The sequence below is a fragment of the Falco peregrinus genome, chromosome 1 (assembly GCF_023634155.1).
Source record: "Falco peregrinus isolate bFalPer1 chromosome 1, bFalPer1.pri, whole genome shotgun sequence".
NCBI classification, from domain to species: Eukaryota; Metazoa; Chordata; class Aves; order Falconiformes; family Falconidae; genus Falco; species Falco peregrinus.
In genome coordinates this window covers 11859258-11880215 of record NC_073721.1, presented here as the reverse complement: position 1 = coordinate 11880215, position 20958 = coordinate 11859258, and positions in this window count along the sequence as shown.

Here is a 20958-nt window from a genome sequence, read left to right as displayed (position 1 = left end):
TTTCTTGCAGGTTTTGCAATATGCCTATCAGATCTGTAATTTTATTTCTCGTACACTGCCAACACATTTTTTATACAGTGTCGAATACCTACCTGGCAGGTTGCATCTGACACCGAAGGCATTTGTTTGTCAGAGACTAAGATTCTTCGGAAGGCATTTATTGTTTTCCTTCCTCTCCTTCTCTTTTCCCTTCTACTTTTTTTCTGTCTTTCTTTGGTTTTTAAGTGTCTGTTCTGCATTGTGTGCTACAGAACAGGTTAATTTCTCTCTGGAACACTTGGTGGATTCAGTCCAACCAAGAATCCTTCACAGGGTTTGTTTAACTATTTTGGCATAAACTGTAAATATGTAAAATTGTATGTTGCTATTTGATCTGTAAGCTTTGATGTGATCATTCTGCGTGTCTGCAATTGCACATCTGTAAGACCCTCCTCTCGGAATTAACTTTTTCCCTCCCCAGTGCAGCTTCTACTCCTATGACAGGCCTTTCACAGAAAGGCTGAGAGTCAGAAAGTGACCTTCTAACCTCAGACAAGGAACCAACAAAAAGAATAACCTTATTTGTCCTGAAGAGAATGGAATTTTTGTCTACATTCAATTAAAATTGGAAAGTGAATTTGATCAAAAGGAAGAATTCTATCTTAGTTCCAATACAGTATAATTTCATTCTTTGGTAAGGCTTTTTACTTCCAGGACAGGTAATAGTTTCCTTGCAGTGGCCCTGCCTCAGTCACTTCCCAGCTTTTACCCTGAGATTCTGTCTCCAGGCAACTTCATTCACATGTCCAGGACCAACACACAAGCCAGCCCAAGGCTTGGTGTCCATTACAAAGCTTGACCCACTGGCAGAGATACTGCAGGCTTCAGTTCACAGATCCGTTCTCTGCTAGCTCCCACATGCCCTCTGAGAAAGCTCTTGACATCTCCAAGACCTAGCTGAGTAACAGCAGGAGCAAGTGCCTTCACTGCTCCTTTTCCATTTTGTTAGTACAGGTCATGAAGGCTCCAAGGTGAAACTGTGTTGCACACAAACTTGCCCTGCACAACCAGTTGTCCATCTTGGCTAAACCTTCAGGCTTTCCTCTAACATGAATAATTATTCAGAGTTTATTTACTACAACAGTATTAGAACCTTTTGTAAGACAAGGACTGCTCTGCAATCACAGTATGAATCAAGATAACATTACTGCAGTTAGTAAGATATATTACTGCATTTGATATACCCATTCCCCGCCCCGCCCCGGCTTTATAGAAAACTAAGACTCATACAGTGTTTGGTTTTTGGTTTGTTTGGTTTTGTGTTTTGGTTTTTTTTTTTTTTTTCCTTTACACTTGCTATGCTTCTTTTCAGGATTATAATAGGTCTTGGCTAGGGGCTTGGGAACCTCTTAAATACTGCTCTTGCTTTGTTATAGAAAGCAGAGCACTAGACTAAATCCATGTATAATTTTCTTTTTTTCAGAAGAATGAGGCATAGGACAGTTACCATAACTTCAGTATCATTTCAGAAGGGCATGATCTGTCCTTAAATATTTTTCTAGTCACTAACTTCTGCTTTTATGACATGATTATTGTTTAAATGTAGAAGAAAGCAAGAGAGCTTTTATATGTTTCACCTGCTGTATGTAGAAAAAAAAAAGCCCACAGCTTGAAGCACATCAGAGTAGCAGTGTTAATTAGGTATTGGTATATCATACAAGGAAAAGAAACAAAAAAAGACTGAAAAAGTATACAGCCTAGTAAAGTTTTAGTATCCTAAAGATACACAAAAAGTTCTCAAAGGGAAACATAAATTATGAATGGGGAACACTTACGATTCTTAAAAGGGATAATCAATAATAAATACAGGGAAAAAGGACAAATTATTCCATTTTAGTCTGTGTAAAGAACAGGATCATACATCTGTATGCAAACCTTCAGGTAACCAGATAGCTTTTTACAAATGACCCTTGCATATCACACATGGCACCTTCCTGTAGAAATTATAACTGTTAATCTCACGTAATACATACATGCGGTGACAGCATCTATCAGGACATTTGCAACCAACAGAAATGAGAATCCTTAAAGAGTATGGATTTTCTGAATCCATTTAAGACCTCAAAACGTTCCAGACCAAATTTTTCATTGGAACAAGTCCTTTACGGTTCTAAAATTTTTACAAGCAGTCTTTCATATGTTTTATGAAGCCAATGCTTCCAAAACATAATGTAACTATGTTACTAATCATGATGAGAACCCGTAAAGCATTCCAGATAGATAAAATTTAAAGATTTAAAATCTTAGAAGACTGTGGTATCCACAGGCATTTATGTTTGCTTTCTGAAATTAACTGACAAGTCAACTGAAGGAAAAATCAGATTAAACCAAACTGGAATCGACATTCACACAGAAATCTGGAAAGATCAAGAGACATAGAGAATAGTTTGTACTAGCTGAGACTTGGTCTCATGTCTATCAGAGTCAACAATGAACAGTCACACAGTCAGCTGGAGCTGAGCAGGACTTAGATCAGATGTGCCAGCAGGCATCAGGCTTTCACTTGCTCCTATTCTTAGAGCCAGATGCTTGGAGCTACCTCACTTGTAGCCACGTAGGTATTTTTGGAGCATGGAATTTCCAGCCTTTTAATTTCTATGTTCAAGTACAGCCTCACAGACAGCCTTGCCCTACAATTCTAATTGGGCCCAGTAGAAAATATGAAGATTTGAGCATTTGTTTCAAATTGGAAGGCAACCAAATTTTTGAAAGCTTCCTTAAAATGGAATTGCTTTTCTCTACTCAGATTGAAATGCTGGATGAAATGTTAAAGAGTAATATTGAATTGGCCCTCCTGAGCCAAAATTTTTATTCATTACCTTTTCTTCCCTCATTTGTTTGGCTTTTTCCCTTGTTCAAAAAAGATGATTTCCAGATTAGGACATTATATAAGAATATTTCATACATGGACAAAATTATTCTCTGCTTCACTCTCCTTGATATTCCTCAGTACAAATATTCGGGGAGTCAGTGAAAGAAGAGTGTGCATTCTGCAGCTGAATTACGTTACAACAACACAGATGGAACTTTAGATGTAAAGCTGTATTTTTAGCCAAAGCACAGTTGAAGCGGTGTCATCCAATGTAGTCAGAGACATACAGAAAGACGCTCGCAGTAATACACGTTTATCACTTTTAGTGAATGGCTGATACACACTGCCTTGTGTACCCTGTCTTTGAGAAGTGCAATCATTTAAAATATATTTTTTTCCTTTAACAGGAATGAATGGAGTATTCTGTTCCAATATGTGGCCTCATACTGGTGCTTCATTTAGCTAGTACTCAAACTATACCTCCAGTTTTCCCTTTGTGAGTACCTGTGTGTAAAAACTGATATTTTCATGGGCACATGTGTAATTGCTCCAGGGTGAAACATTTGCCATTTCTGTCAGATAAAGCATTCTTTGTAAAAATACATTCATTGTAAGAATTGTGAAATTCCACCTCCAGAGCACAGGTGTGAATTTCCATACATTTGCAAGTGTCAGAGGGACTGTTTAACATTTTCATGGTAAAATAATCATTTCCAACAGCAAAATCCCCTCATTTCATGAAGAATTTGAGGTGGGATCAGAAACATTTAACTTTTTCAAGGTATTGCTGTGATGTTTCTCTGGGACAGAGAGATCTTATTATTTCTGGTATATTGCGTATCTGGGCTTAAAATTTAGAAAAAAATATCATACTAAAATAGGAATTTGAGCACTGGAATGATTCAGAATTCAAAAGAACTAAGAAAGGCTGGGGTTTGAGCACAGTTCTCTGCACAGACACATATTCAGAGCTCTCAGTTCCTGGGCTTTGATGTACCATACAGACACATCAGCGAGGTGCTGGACAAAACTTTCTGGAAGGATGAATATACACCCCTCCAACAGTCTGATCAAGGAATAGCTTGCAAGTATACATAAGGGCAGCAGCAGCAGCCCCTCATCGCTCTAGGCTGTCACTAGGTTTAAAAGATTAAAAAACCATTCGAAGCAACTCTTCACCAAGCCCTTCCCCATTAAAGAACATTACTGTTACGACTCTGTGAGGAGTAAAGAAAGGTCTAAAAGATCCATTACATGTTGGAGGCTTTGGAGCCTCTTCTGGAAAAATGCTGGATTTTGCATTGCTTTATATTCCTGGTAAACAGGATGCAGATCTTGGGAACAGGCTAGGGAGAAGTATTCCTGGGAAAAAAGGGTTTAAAGAGAGAATCAGCCAAGGAGGGAACATGGGAAGGAACAGGCTGCTTCTGGGAAAGCCTGTTGCTCACAGTAAGGGAAGCACTACTTTTCCAAAGAAAAGATGCCATGGAACACCCAAAGGATTGCTGTTTGTAATCTAACTGACACTAAGCAGTCATCACAAGGTAGTTGGTGTTTTCTCAGGTGTTTAATGTTTAAGAAGGTGAAAACGTGGATTCATACTTCATAGTAAGAAGTCTTCAATAATTTTTAATAAAGCAAAGAGTCAGAAACAGCTTTTTGAATGCTGTTTTCCGTGTTTTCCTTCCCAATGGGAAATAAGAGAGGACAGATAGAAGCCACACAAGGCTGGAGAGTGTGGGTGGTCAGGGTGCTAAATGTTAGGTAACTCAGCAGTTTAGTTGGCTCTGTTATGTATCCATGACTACACCTTGAGTCCTCCCCAGAAACAGCATTTAATTCATCTCAGAAAAGCAAAAAAGTTAATTATTGAATAAATGATAGAGCCCCACCTACTGTTGTTTTATTGTATCCATTTCTAGATACATATAGACAGTTAATGCAAATATAATTCATTAGCGTTTGGGTGGGCATTTCTTTTATAGGAGCCCTGATTATGGATTATGATCCTACAGTGTGTATGTTTTACATATACACACATGACTACTTAACTTGCAGTTAAAATCTAGAAATAGAAGTGACTTTCTTTCCATCACTGTGTGGTTCAGGCTTTCCTGGTTTATATGAGCATACATACATACAAAAAGCTCCCCAGGGAAAGATTAATTTTTTTCAAAAATCCCTGAAAATCTTTTGGTCAGGAGTTAACAGAACAAATACTAATTTCACTAGCAACACTAGGGTTTACAGTCACAGAGGTTCCATCACCTATTACCGTCTTTACCAGATTATCTGACGCGTGATGTTTTCCAGCCAGATACTCTCTGCTCATGTGTAGGGGAGAACACAGTATTCCAGCACTGTGAACACCCCTTGAAGTGGCAGGAGTTTTGTAGTCCAAATAGAATAGCCTAAACACAACATGCACGGAAGATAGGATATACATTATTCTCATTCTAAGTAAGCGGAAACAGTACGCAGGAAGATAGTGAAGGTGCCATCCAATTAAATGTCTTGCCCTGGCTGACACCTATCCAATACGTCCCCTGCTCATAAAGAATGCAACACAGAAGTGAACTCCCAGCACACATGAGGCTTTTAAAAAAGCCTTTCACCTCCCTCCTTGTCATTTCCTTTGCTTTTATTTTAGTTTCATGTGAACTGTAATTCCTGTTGCAAAGGGAATTCTTGAAGGAACTTTCCTGATATCCCATGTCCAAAGTGGGAGGTATATTTTGAAAACGCCAAAAATGCATTCTTGTAACCTGTTGCAATAATAAATCAGTATCACATTTTGCTGGGAACATCCTTTCTTTCAAGTGTTACCACTTACTACAAGTTCACAGTTTGGTGCGATTTTAAAATAGCAGCACAACTGTGTCAAAACTACAAGGAAAAAAGACCTTGTGCAAGCAAAGTGAATAGAAATAGCTAATGAAATGTGACAGCTGGAGGAAAGGACCAATTCATGTATCGCACTGAGAATGGCAACAAGCTTCAAAAACCTGTTGTTAGCTGGCAGCAATTGTTCTGTTCTGTCAGTTTAATAGGAGATAAGCCAAAAAGATGGAAGGAAGTGCTCCATATTATAAGTACACTCATTTCCACAATTTCACTGTAGTGTTTTGATAATGCTTTTCAACAAAGCTTTCCAAAATACGGTTGCCAGTGTCTTAATAAAGCTAAATGGATATTAATTCACAAGTTCTATTTGAGTATTAACTTCTTCAAATGAAGTACAGACATCTGTCTAGCCTGATCTCCCCTTTTTTTGCTTAATGGTAATACTGGCTGGCAGCAGCTAATATGGTTTTCCTGCCCCCCCAAAAAAATATATTTGAACATTTGAGACTAGTCAAGTAAAGGACATGGTCATAAATATTGATTGGTTGTTGTTTAAGTTATGCAAAATATTTGATGACAGAGCGCTGAAAATATTAATATTATTTTAATTTTGGCAAAACCGTGAGATATAGATTTAGCTGAAAAATCTGACATTTTCTAAACAATATATTTAAACACATTATATATGATGGTATTTTCAAAACCTGAATGTTTACAAAATTATAGTAAGCACTGATAACTCGCGAATGAGAGAGAACATCTTGTTCTTGGTGCAATGAAGCATTCTACACCAACCTCAAAATATATAAGTTTTGACTAATTCAGAAAAAGAAAATCTGCTTTACTTTAACTGTAAATGATTCTGGTTTGTTTTCTGTTTGACCACTGTATGCAAAAAGGAAATTTTGAACTTTCCAGTTTTCAATACTGAAGAGTTGAATAGATTCATATGATTCTCTTCAAACAAAGTAAAGACTTTTTATAAGTCTGTGCAAGAAACAAAACCTGTCCTTTCTAGCATCCCTGAAGAAAGCAAATCCAGAATGCAGGACAGGGAAGAAGCACCAGAAATGGAAAAAATTAGCAAACCTCATTCATCACTATGTGCCTGATAAATCAAATTAGAAGTGTGTGGATAGAACATTATTTCGAACTTTCTTCTCTCCTCCTGCTTCCCTTGCCACCATTAAAATCTGAGGTGTAGCTGAGCTCCCACCTGTCTTCAGAAGCCATCTGCTGTGCTTGCCCACATATATACATTAGCTGATTAAGCAAGATGTGCAGTATTACATGCAAGAGAACATGCCTGGTAAGAACAGGCTCCTGCTGTCTTGAGAACAACTTTTTAGAACTTAAAAGCATGCACAGGTATTGGATATAGTGTGACAACATTTGAGTTTAAACTATATGTATATATGATAGGTTTATTACATCCATTAAAAGCTTTGGTTTTATTTTTAGTATGATGTTTAGTATGTATGTAACATATATTACTTCCTTATCAAAATCAATAGAGGATTAAGAATGCTGTTTTGAAAACTGTATTTAAGAGCCAAGTTGCTCCCTGAGTATTTGGATCATATCCTTGAACGCATGACATTATTTTTTTGCGTGGCACAGACTAAAAGTCTAACATTTCTAAGTTCTTCTGCAGAATTATATTTTTAAAGGATGAACTACACAATGCCTTTGATGTTTGCATGATACTAGGACAATAGTGCATTAAACAGTCTATTTTTTCCCTCTGGGACATCACTACAAAGCTGTGGCAGAACAAAGTATTAGTTAAATACAAGTGCCAAAATCCAATGGCAAAAGAGACAGGAACCTAAAATGGTGCAAAATACTTCTGGCAATTTTATATCAATACATTTTATTGTTGTCTATAGCACCAGGAAGACAGACCATATAGTCTGTGGCATTTCTTTAGCACCGGCTCAAAGAATTTATGAGATGTAGTTCTTACTATTAAATTACTAAAATAATTTACCCTGAAAAAAATAAATAACAGTAAATCTAATATTTAATGCAATAATTTGCTAAATATTTGAAAAATTTTCTAGACTGCTGAATAACTCACTATTGAAATCCTTCTCTGATTTCTGGATCCGATTTTAAAACATAAGCCCTCCTCTAAACATACAGGCTGTGGTTGTGTTGGCTGACATCTATACATTTGACAATCTCAGCTGGGTTCTTACTCTGTCTTGTTCTCTAAAATGACAAGGCTTCCTGAGAGGCAATGTAGCTAGGAGGTAGGAAAGGAAGTACAATTTTGAGTCAGGATGAATAGGATATAGGCCTGTCATAAACAGTTTCTGACAAACTCAATATGAAATTAAGAAATGCGAGTACACCTACTACTAATTTTCCAGAATGCTCACCATTCTGTCCTTACAAATACACCCAGACTAAATACATTCCAAGCAGATATCAAAGTCTTGTGAAGCATAACTATTTTTTAAACATCCATATTGCAAAAAAACCAACCCACAGAATCCTCATTCCCAATTAGGACCTGTGTGAATATTAATTTTTGCATCACATGGGAGTGTGAAAAATGGAATTTTCTCTAGGACAGATCAAATGAATGGGATTAAATTTGAAGAGCTGGACACTTGGAATAACTCCATTGACTTTTCAGCATTAGGCAGCTTCAGACCACTTGAGAGTCTGGCCTAAGCTACATATTAATCTGTTTAAAGTATTTCCAGCATTCCAGTAGTGTCTTCTAGAAACAGCCTGAAAAGTATGTTGCAGGCCTAAAAGTATTTTAATATTAGGTGTATCTTCCCTTCACAGAACAAATTCAATGGAGAAAAAAAAAATAGGAATATCTGAATTATTGTAACTGCAAACTCATATTCCAACCCTGATACTACCTTAACGATATCAAGAAGGAGGAGATTTTCCAACGATACTCATGTGAACTTCTACTTAAGTTATAGAAAAGTAGTTTTCACTATCACACTTTCAGAACAGGCAAATTAACGATTACAGCAAAGTGTAAAGTGAAACTGGAGACTGCAAATATAATGCGCACAGGTTTGAGAGGCATATACGCTTATAGTTTAGAACGAAAGAAGCTTTAGAAAGTTAAATATAGCATATCTATACCAACTGGCTCCACCTATTTCTCTTATGTATAAAATGTTCTGAACCACAAAGGTTTTGCTGCCAGCCTCCAGTATAATTGACTCCTAAGAGAAAGGCAACTTTTAATGGCAAGTTCAATGCTATTTAAGGGTGGTGATTTTTAAATACAGCAAAGCAAGAGAATATCAGCACAGCTAAATGCTACAGACTGTGGGAACACATTTCTGGTTGCACTTTTTTTTTTTTTTAAATCTTTATTTTCCAGGTATATCAGCTACATCAGTGCAAGAGATTTCAGATTGACTTCATAAACCTATGAATTTTCCAAATCAAAAAAGGAACACTGCAAACTCCCAGGGAAAGCCCTTTGAACTCCTGGCATGCTCTGCCTTTGTCTTCTCATGCATTAAAACTTTAATCATGACCTAGCAAGGTTCTATAATAACAGTAAGCAAAAAACCTCCCTCTTTTTCTGTCTGTACTGCCTCTTGTAAAGATACCCATATTCTTTTAACTTAGATGACTATATAGATCAATATTTCTACAGAGGCATACAGGTCAGCATAGTTGCAAAACTTCCTTGAAAAGCCACGTAAATTCTCAGCCACCACCCATCAGTGAGCTCCTGGAGAAGCTGGGCTGACTAGTTAAGATCTGTCTGCAGTGACTGCTGAGTAGACATGCCCTGTGTCATTAGAGAGAGAAGGGAAGTATAGAGAACGTATGAGCAGTAAATGCAATGGTGGAACTTTATAAATAACCTAAAGAAGCTATTATTCATTGAACATTATAAAAAGCCAGAAGTTAGGTTTCTAAATTCCAATAAAAACTGAAAGAAGCTGGGTAACTAATACTCCTTCAAAATCCTATTTCTGAGTTATATACAGAATGATTAAGTAGTTCAAAGAAGTGAGAACAGCTTAAATCTTAAGGGTAACTAGAGAATTTTCTACCAGGTCTCACCTTTGTCAGCAGGGCTGTTGTGTTGCAAAAAGAAAAAAAAAATATCTGATGGATCTGATGCTTTATATCAACTGTTGTTACCACTTTATTACAATCTCTCTCCCTTGCTGCCCCCCCCCCCCAATACTCTGGACATAATTACATATACTAATGTGCACTGCCACTTCACTAAGCCCTCCTGGCCTTTGTCTAAGTATAGCCCAGTTTAAACACTAACTTCCCATCTAACTCTGAATGATAGATTTTCCCTGAATTAATGTCATCTACCTTCACCTGATATTTCATTGCATTTATGCAAAATAAAAGCCTAGCAAGTTCACAATGCCTAACCTTCTTTTGTCTTTTATCTCATGTACCAAATAGTCAAGTTATATTGGATCCATACGAACCTGTAATTGTTCTTAGATCTGTTTATCTACGTTTTTTATCAACGAAATCGTTAAGTACATTTCTGCAAAGTCTTTATCTGTCAAGTAATTTCTCTACACTGGCACACATTTTAAAATGGCTGACTCAATAGGTTATGGCTGAAATAAAAATAACCTTCCATGAAGCATTCAGCTACCACACATTTTCAGCCTAAACTGCTTAAGATTTGCAAATCTGTAAGTATTTGAAAACATAGATCTTTATCCTTTAATGAAGCCATTTTTTTTTTATAGTAACAGGCATATTAACCTTGATGTTCTACTCTATAATTTGACAAATTATACATGGTTTACCAGAGTTTAGTTTCACTTCCTCTGTGGAACTCTCATGTTTTAATTAGGTGAACTCCTACAACATAACTGAGTAGACTATGTGGATTGACCTTACATAGAAAAAAATTGTTTAGATCGCTAAATTTGTTATGAAAATGCTAATATAGGTTCAGGATGATTAATAAATCGACACAATCATGATCAGCTTGGCAGTTCAGTATGCTTTGAAAGCATCAAAATGTTTACTTTACTTGTGTTATTTTTGAAAATTGTGTCTTTTCCATTATTTTTATTTTCGCTATGAAATCTTCTGCAACTTCCCAACTGTAACATTGCCTTTCCTCTCTTTGTGCTTAGCAATTTATTAGTCTACATTCTCCTTGGTGTCAGATGGGACTACTAATATAGTAGGCACTCATTCCTAACTGTAGCACAATTCTGTGTTTAGAAAATCCAATATAAAAGAGGAAAAAAGGGAATAATATAAGAATTTGGATTTTATTATTTTATGCTGGAAAAGTACAGTTTAGTCTTCTGCTGTTTCTGCTGAAAACACAGACATTATCTTTGCTTATTTTCCTCAACAAGCTTTTCCATGATAATTTCTCAGCAATCACTGAAGAACAAATCTTTGCAACAACGCTACAATTTTAGAAAAAAATAAAACCCAAGAAATATAAACCCTTTCCAGCAATCAGTAAAGCTCTAATCGTGAAAAAAAAAAAAAAAAAAAAAAGCTTTCAATACATCTTATAAAATTATTTTGTGCACAAAAAACACTAATGCCAGGCTTCTGCACGAAGAGATTTCCATTTGGCTTCCATTTTCAAAACATTAATATAACACTAATTTTATCTTTCAAGACAGAAATATGAATATTTTGTACAAAAACTGTATGGTTGTCGCAAGTGTCAATAAATATTCTGAAACACAGATTTAGAAATATTCTTATTTCATGAAAGTTCTTCATTGAAAAAGGACATTTATTTTTGTATTTGGAAATCTTCAAAGTAATTTCAACTGACATATGTATGATGTATGAACATTTATGTTTGTGATGTTGCAGCTTTGTAAGAAATAGGAGGTATATGGAGAAGTCCAAGATGTCAGCCTTGGTGTCAAAAGTAATACTTCTTTTCCTTTCTTTTCTTTTTCTGCAAAAATGCATAGCACTATTTGTACTACTGAGTTTATAACTGTCGCGACGGAGGGAAGACACAGTCGCTCAATATGAGTGATCAGCAGACTTCGTTTATTGTCTCTTACAGTCACCTTTTATGCCTTCTTATAATTAGCTCATACATATTACAAAAGTTAAGCTCATTATTGGTTAGTTGCCTAAATACCAAGCCCGCCCCTAGTTTCTCTTCTGTAGTTATCTGTTCCCACCTGCAACATTCTTTTCCCACCAAAATCTTCCTGTTACTGTGTAACAAGGACAGCCAAAGACAGTGTATTTTGCTTTACTTCAGATACGCTGAGAGTGATGTGCATTTTTGTCCAGCCAGCTGGACTATGTCTATGTGACCCTTTTCAGCTAGTCAGTTATCCACATATAACCTCACTTAATTCTATCAGAAGTAGTACCTTCTTCCACTTATTCATTGCCTTATAATATTTCTTTAGTGTTAAGAAACAACATGTTCAGGGCAGGGTGAAATCAGTGCTCTAATTCTGCATAATGTTATGTAATTTAATCTTACTGGGACAGACCTTGAAATAGAAAAAAATGGTCCAACTCTATTCAAGCAAACATGAATTTTTAGAGTTAAGATTTAATTTCACTTGTTTTATCAGTTTAACAGCATAATACAGAGTAATTTGTGAAGAATGAGTCCATAACATGCTTCCATGAAATGGAAAATACATTTAAAACCTTTTGTAGGGCATGAAAATAATTTGAATTTTGTTTATTTGTTTCTGTGTTTTAATCCACAAGAGATGCTAAAATATTTCTTCCCATAAGTAGGAAAAGAAACAAGGTATTTTACAATTCCTGATTATTTCTGTCTGTAAATGGGTTGCTCAGTCTAGCTTATTTGCTTATTCCTTAACAGCAATTTCATAAAAGGCATTTAAAGAGCCTAAGAGAAGCCAAGAGCAAAGTAACTTAAGACTAGTTTGTTCAATTTCTGTTTCCTTACTTAGAAATTTTAATCCATGCTCCCTCAGTGTCACTTAAGCAGTGTGATATCAGGGGAGAAATCAACTCAGATTTTGTGGAAAGTGTTTTCATAGTAGGGGAAGGAATAGGAGGGGAAAAACCCTCCCTCTTTTGCTCATTAAAAAAATTTAGGAGATAGATTATATGAACACCATAAATTGAATTATTTCAAAAAAATAAATTATATGAACACCATAAATTGAATTATTTTTTTTTTTTAAATTGTTCATAGTTGTTCTCTCCATTACCAGGAGAGGAAAAAATCAAAAGGAAGGGCATATGAGGCTCATTTAAAAGCTATACAAGTTCTACAGAAAACATGGCCCCACTGACAGTAGCCAAAATGCTTACAGGCGATGTAATTTGCAGTTACTATTGCACCATTAAAAAAAAAAAAAAGATAAGTGCACAGTTAACTTGCTTGTCAGATTCAGCCATTGCTGGCTGTTTAATTACTGACCAGCAATAGCAATGGTTTTTTTCCTAACCTGTGAGCACAGAGATGTCACTGGTCATGGCGTGGCATTTTGTGACACAGGGCAGCCTGACTTGAAGGGCATGGTTTGTTGTACGTTCCCTACACCTTGCAGAAGCTTGTGGCAGCAGCAGCAGGAAGGTTGCAGCTTGCAATGGAGGAGGCAGGGAATATATGGAGGTTTACAAATGGTTTAACCCCTTTCTTAGTCAAAATACTAAAATACTCATTCCTGTACAGTATTAAGACACAAAGTGAATTTATAGCAAGAAAATTTATCCCTGCTTGTATTCTCTCTAGTCCTCCTAGGAAAGTAACTGAAGTGGAAGCGTCTGTACTGACAAGCTCAGCATTTAAAATGCTGCTTGTGGAAAACAGTTCATTATCTTCACAGAAATCCTAGTCAAGGGCCTATTCTAAGAGATATCCTGATTAAGCTACAGACAGCAGGACATGGATTTGCTCCAGAAAAGTAGAAACAAACTTCAGCAACAAGAGGCAGCAAAAAGATGGGGAAAGCGTGTATGGGGGGGAGAAGGAACACAGGGATAGGGGAGAAGGGCTCCCTTCCCTGCCTTGCAGGAGGCCAGAATGGGAATTTAATCATCAGAAAAGAAAGGGATCGGAAAAAGATTATCCCTCTAGCCGGAAATTGTCATGTCATTTCACCAGTGTCAACTTCATTCTACAGTTGTTACCCATTTCTTTATAGCAATACCATTAAAACATGTATGTTTTCTGAGAACAAATATCCTTCTTCCCTTCCAAAAAAATAATGAATTTGCAAAAGAATTTTAATGCAAATCAAGACTGATTTTTTTCCTGTTTCAGGAACAATTTTTTCTTTCTCAAAATAAACTCTACTGAAGACAGTAGAAAACAATAAATTGAATATGCCAGTTTTCTTGTAAGCACAGTATTTTTCAGAGTGCTTTTAAAGGTGGAAAATCCAGAACATGGGATATAAAGGTATTTTAGTCCACAATCAATCCGTCATGCTGGCCTACTTTTAGGCAAACATGTTAAGGAAAAAGAAAAGAAAATGAAAGCAAGCTAAAAGTGACAGAGTGTAATTGCTTGTAGTGTGTGAATAGTCCAACCAATGAACTTTCTAGACCTATGCAGAAAATGGAAAAGGTGAGCTTGTAGGAAAATGTTTCATTTGTATTCCTGATAATGCATCACACTGGTTTACCATACACAGCTGCAGACTGCCCTTCCACTTTGAGCAACAAAATAAAATTATCTTAGGAAAGGTGAATGGAAAATTCCTCTTCTGTAAATAGATTTCACAGGTGAGATAATATAAAAAGAGATAGAATTCCCATAAAAAGCAAGCATACTTCAGCTTTAACTAAGACTGTCTAGTCTCTGCAGGATCCCAGCAGTAGCACACTGAGAAAATCCCTATCAGCAATTTTTATTTGCCTTCCACCCCCTACCAGTTCTAATAACACCTGCTAAATTTATTTGCACGCTCTGCCATAGGAAATAAAAAATGCTGCTTTGAATGATACTTTTTAAATGTCATCTGGAATGCAGTATCCTTTGTGACAGAACAAAGTAAAATACCCTTTCAAGGAAGTCATGATGTTAAAGATTATCAGTGGTCCCATTCTTTGTGACAAGTGATGTAAGAGCGTGTCCCCACATCACCCTGCATTTGTGTTGTTCACAGTCATATAATTGTTTTATGGATCCTCTCTAGTTCCCTATGAGCCTCAGGGTCCCACCCTTTTCTGCACTCCCCTTCCACTTGGCTTCCATCATCATGTGTTTATTCTTTAACAGTAGTGCCTCTTGCTTGCTCATTTCCTCAGTTTATCAAAACTGTTCATGTTCAAAGGTACAGGAAAAAAGGAGAAAAACCCAATCCCTCCAAATCCTGAGATACTATAGCTACAAAAGAGTGCTGGAAAAGCAAAGAGACGAGTAGCTTAGAGATAGAGGTTCACGAATGTGAAGGGCATTCTCAATGGATTGACTCCTTGTCATAAATGAATTGTCCTTTGCCCTTACTCCTTGTCGGACCACATCCTACCTGGACTACTCTGTATCAGAAGGTTTCCAGTGGGATTACTTAGATCTGTGACAAAAACCACATATCAGTGGAATTAACTGCCAGAGACAGATTTTTGGCAAGAGGTAAAGTTGGGTGACTATTACTCATCACAATTAAAGAATCTAAAATTACTGTATTAGTAATCAGCCAACGGCTTATTTGTCACTCCATCCCTGAAATTACACATCTTACACACATGGTGTCATTTCAGGAAATTACATCAAAACCTTGTAGGCCTTCTTATATAATAAGGATTTTCTTAGTAGAGTGCAACAATCGCCCAGTAATTACTTGTGTCCTATATTCATTAAGTACCTGATTGGATTTATAACAATTTATAACAGCATTTTAAATGTTACATATACACAGTGATTTTTCAGTGCAACACAGCAGTTAAAGGAGATTTGCCTGAGATTTGAAGTGTTGTTAAGTTTTATTTACATTTACTTGCAAATTAATTTTGCTTTCTTACATGCCTGATATGTTAGATAAGAGTAGGAAAGTAGGACCAGTCCTCAAGACAAGACAAATTCTAAGCTTGAGGGGAGAAATACTAGCTTAAAGACAACACTACAGGCCTTTAAATCTGCATCCTTCCACTACTGCTGCCACAACACTGCCACAAATTAAAGGTTGGGACAATTGCTTGGAAGGTAGCCTCATTTCACTGCAGCTTTTTCAAGCATGATCAACTAAGGTACTATAAACAGAACTTTTCCATGAGGATTTTAAAGATCCACACTCTTAAACACATATTATGGGGGGTGTGTGTGTGTTTGTTCTGCAATAGACTGGTTTCTGTGAGGCATTTTCAGGTGGTTACATATTCTAAGATATTGAAAATCCGTTTGGGGCTGATGGATTTGTGGTTCCTTCTGGTATGTGCAGAGATACACCCCCCCAAAAAAAATCTTCTGTTTCAGCATGTCTGAATATTGTGGATCCAAGGCCACCAATAAATCCCTCTGTTTATAAGGCAGTTAAAATTATTATGTCTGTCTTTTGTATCTACCAAGAAATGTTTGTCTTGTACACTATAGAACAATCCCGTGCATGCCTATACAGACACTCTAAAAATTGGATTAGCTTTTAGTAAATGTGAAAAAAACATTAGTAATCATACAGCAGTCAATTCACCTCACACAGAAACATTTAATGGAATTGTCTCCACTATTTATATAATATTTTTCCCCAAAAAAATTCAGAGTGCCCTTAATATCTTTAAGACTTTAAATAATGTAAGGATGTCTTTTATGATGAAACAAAACAAAAGGAATAGGTTGTTTGACTACACACAGTTTGCATAGAATTGGCAACAAGGGCTCTAAAAGATCAGTTGAGCCAATAATTGATAAACAAAGAATATGTAACTGACTGGAAATGCCTTACAGAAAACAAAGTCCATTGCAGAACAAATAAACACACCACACCCTCATCTGGCATCTTACTGAGCAAATTATCTCCAAATTCTTAATGTTTCAAGACAGTGCTGATTCATTATTTCCTTTGTCTGTTAAACTGAATCCCAGTCTAACAAGTTGCTAAAAAAATTACCACACTGCACCACCACCACCCCCCCCCCCCCAACATTAGAAATGATGCAATTTAACTTGTAGCGTTTCTGAACCTGGTAAGTATCTGTCAGTTACAGGCACCAAAAATTAAATAAAGTTACCAGAACAATTCTAGGAAATGCATGGACTGCAGCTTTTCTCAATGAATACACCTGGGGCATAAACCCAAATAACTGCTCAAAGTTTGGTGGATTGTATCATCTCTGTGTACTTGGAGTTGCAGGGAGCAATTAATTGATGAAGTTTAATGCAGATCACCCAAATAAGCTTTTTCAAACTTCAGCAGGGAAGGTCTTGGTGCAGGGAAACCAATACAGTCATACACACACACAAAAGCACAGCAGAAGAGTAAAGTGACATAAATAAAACTAATTTGTAATGAAAGAAAACTCTATGTATCTTAGAAAGTGGCATGACACTGAAGCCTGCACTGAAATTAACGAAAATGAGGGAAGTAAAAGCATCATCAGTAGGAGAGAAGATGGTAGTAGCACAGAGCAGTGACTTCTTGGACGGACTGAGCCATTATTGAAAATAGTCAAGGTTATTGCTAAATAAAAGGTGTTTGAAGGAAGACATACAGCTACTGTGTTTGCCTAACATAAAAGGGCAGAACATATGCCTCTACCATCTGCTCTGCCCCTATTTGAAGCTGAGGTCAGCTCCTTACCCGTTATCAATGTTGTAATCAATCACTTATCTCTAATTTCAAGCTCTTCTCAGGCAGAAAAGACAGATTGCTGTACTACACTTTTACTAGAGATTACATGCAACTATTGCAGACTTTAAAAATGTATATTATTGCGATACAGCTCCCAGAGAGGATTTTGTAAAACCACTGGTATCTCAGAGCTAGGCAAACAGAGGAGAAACTTGAACTCAGTGTAAGCAGCAATTCTTGAAATGTCAGCACTCAGGATATTATGTGAAGTTGTTGTGTGATGCACAGGGAGGCACAGTTCTGCATCTACTATGAACTGTGCGTTTATTAATTTTTGTAATATTATGCATAGCATTTTACCGAGAGTTTTCAAAAGTCCAGGGGTCTTTTATCAAGCGTTTTAGCAACCTACAACCAGGAAAGCCACTTGAATATGTAACAGGAGCATATGGAGAAAGGAAAAACAAGTAATGCACACAGTGTTGTCCAAAAGTACTCTGTGCTAGTCACAAGAAACTAGAAAAATGAGGCTAAAACATTCCAGTCTAGACTAAACAGAAAAAAAGAGCATAGATGTAACATACCTGTGATCCCATCTTTTCCATAACAGGAAGAAAGGTGTTGCACAGGCAGGAACAGGAGGAACCAGTAACATCTTAGATAAAAGGCATGAAAGGCACTGGAGACAAAACTGACTGGAAGAGAAAATTTGACTTACTATAAGACATTCTTAAAGACAGTGTTAAGTATAACTATTGAATATGTTGTAATACATGTTGTTGTTTTCTCTTTTCATAACATTACTCTCTTATTGCAATGGGACATTATTTTATCCTTTAACCTTGTCTAGTGACAGTGCTGTCTCTCTATGACCTGGCACATAAAAAGGCATGCTCTGCTTTTGCTGACCATGGGCGCTGGTGTACTTGTGCAGACTTCCATTAGAGGTGGTATCATGGACTAAGGAAATAAAGTGTCATCTGGTCACTAGTACCAGCCATGACATCTTTCTGGCGTGTTGCAAAATAGTGTGGATTATACTGGAATACTGAGGATCTCCAGACAAGTCCTGTGTGTGATAACTGCAATTCAGCCTCCATATTCATCACCAGAAAATAGGTAGAAATAAAGATCTGCAAAAGTTTTCTCATTCAGCAATTGATATGACATAGACTGACTAAAAAGCTTCAGAAACTCAAATTGAAATCTCATGATTATGTATGTATAGTATTTAAGCTACTTAGTATTTCAATGTTAGAATTATTTATCATGTCAACATCTCCTTGTCAACACCTTTGAGCTGAATCAATACTGCTGTACTTACACTGTTATATTAAATTAAATACTAAATATTTTTTTAAAAACCTACGAATGAAAATAATGTGTATGGAGGTATAACTACAAAATCAAAATTATATTATGCTGGAAACAATATAATATTTATACATAAAACATCATACCGATCAAAAATGTATCAAAACGTTACTTTGTGAATCAAGCATCAGATGCCCTATTTCAATGTATAATTTGTTTCCAATAAACTTTCTGAAAATGTTCATTAAACATGCCAACTATTTGCAATATAGTAATTCTGTAATTTGGACAAAGACAAATTCCATACTACCTGCAGGGTGTTAGTCTTGATTTATGCAATACATAGAAATGGACAGAAATTATTCAAAAGTATTTATGACTCAGTTGTCAGTGTTTCTGCAAAAGAATGGAAGTATTGAATTCCTGCAAACAATACTTAGAAGGCAAAAAGATTTATCTGAGATATATTGATTTTCTTTGCATGTGAGATGAGAATTACCATAACTTGTAAATCTGTGCATGCTAATAATCATTTGCCATTCTAACTCACTCTTCATGTTAATATTCTTCTTGGTGCTATTTTTCTTGTGTATATATTTATGGAAATAAGATAGTAGCTGCATTTCTTTTTGACTCAAGAATCAATTAAAATTTAAACACATTCAGCATACCACATGTTGATATTTCATTAATCTATCATCATTGCTTTAGTATAACATTCAAAATTATGACTGTCAAGTTGCCTTTTTTAATAAGGGCGACGGACACCAGAAACCAAACCAAACCCAGACTTCAGAATAAATAAACCTGAGGGATAGAAACAGAGAAAAAAAAAAAAAAGAGAGACCATTATGAGATCCAAGGCATACACGATGAATAAGAAATAAAGGTGAGGTAAATTAGCATAGAAATAAAAAATAAAATCCCCCCATATATCCAAATTGACTTTTTATTGTTAGGAGTTCGGGAATTTGGCTTGTGATTATTTTTTTTTTTTGTCAACAGTTTCTGCACTGAAGGATCATAATCTTTCCTCAGATTAAAAAGAGGAAAATCTACATTCAAATAAAAAGGATGGAAGACTTTATTTTCCAGTTTATTCATCTGCCAGGGAGAAAAGACTCATATGACAAAATGCTAAGTTGCCACTTAAATGAACAAACATGCAAGCACCGCAGAGCTGATGTAAGTTCTACTGTAACCACATGGCAGGACTTCAACGGTATGAAGATTGTGAGTGCAACTTCAAATCAAAGAAAGATGAAACATTGTTGCCTTATACTCTGTTGAAATTCGTCTACCCATATTTGCAACCACCTGAACTTGCAAAATGGTTCATGATTTTTTTGTTTGTTTGTTTTTCTCTTCCCTTATTCTCATGAAAAATCTCAAAGATTGGACTTTTTTCCAGCATTACAGTTCATGGAAACCTCATTGCTATCTCCTCTGGGATTCAGTTTTAGGGGGGTGGGGGGTGGGGGGATGGGGGGAGATGTACAAGCATCCAGAACATCCTGAAGAATCCTGTGGCCAATTATCCTTCTGAAATTTATCAGAGCACTCATGAGCAAAAAGTCTCAAGCCTGGACATAGGCAAAATTTTGAGTCTAAGAATATTTTTAAATAGAATGATTTTGTACTTTGGCATTGGGAATTAAGGGTCTCCTGCTCTGCCTAAAACCCATACATCTGTATATCCTCACAGTACAGATAGCAGTTAGCATCTAGGGGCCTCAGATAAGGCCGGACCTCTACTGGTTTAGAGCTTACATACTCACAAAGAAATAAACATTATCCTGTTAGGAATATGAACAGAGGAGACAGGGGCTGCTTATTTTCCAGCTGAATACAGAAAGACTAGATGCATTTTGCCCACTTCTGAGTCAGTTTAAAACCTTAATGGATAAATGATTCTGTCACTTGTATCAATTAACAGATCGTACCCCACCAATATGACCAAAATGCAGCGTTAAGCCAGTGTTGAAGGAAACGGAAAAGGAACGTTTGTTAGTGAATTCTCCTTTTTGTACTTCACAGCGTCTCTTTGTTACCTGGAGGGGCTCTATACAAATTCTGACCTAGTCAGACTCTGCTTGGCTAATAAAAATCAAGCAAGACAATAGCCTTGGGTGATATCGCTATAGGCAATTCAGATGCTTTACTAAAACCTGGTACTGAAAATTTTACAGCCAATATTATTGGAGTAACCACAGTGAAGAATCTGAATCAAAACACTGAATCAAATAAAGAAAA